We start from the raw sequence: 534 nt of genomic DNA on the forward strand, positions 1-534 counted from the left end.
TATTTTGGACACATTGTCCAGAGAGAACAGTCGCTGGAGAAGGATGTCATGATGGGTAAGGTGGAGGGTCAGAGAAAAAGAGGAAGACCCCCAATGAGATGGATCAGCCAGGTGGCATCATTGATGGACTCAATTGTGGCAGTGGTAGTGAGGGTTGGCCCAGGATCGGACATTGTTTCGTTCTGCTGTGCATGGGGTCTCTATGAGTCGGTTCCGACTCGATGGCCCCTACAACAACAACAACTTCATAGAGTAAGAGCTCTGGGAATGTAACGGTTACAAGTTGGGCTGCTAACCTGAAGGTCAGTAGCATGAAACTACTAGCTGTTGTAAGGGAGAAAGATGAGGCTGTCTGCTCCCATAAAGATTTACAGCCTGGGAAACCCTATGCAGGGTTGCTATGTGTCGGAACTGACTCCATGGCACACCCACCACCACCATATTGAAGTTATGAATCCTTTCCTTAGAAATACCTTATGATTCAGCAATTCTTCTACTTGGTATTTACCCACCAGAAATACGAGTCATAACATG

This window comes from Chrysochloris asiatica, unplaced genomic scaffold, assembly GCF_000296735.1.
Source record: "Chrysochloris asiatica unplaced genomic scaffold, ChrAsi1.0 scaffold00607, whole genome shotgun sequence".
In the NCBI taxonomy this organism is placed as follows: domain Eukaryota; kingdom Metazoa; phylum Chordata; class Mammalia; order Afrosoricida; family Chrysochloridae; genus Chrysochloris; species Chrysochloris asiatica.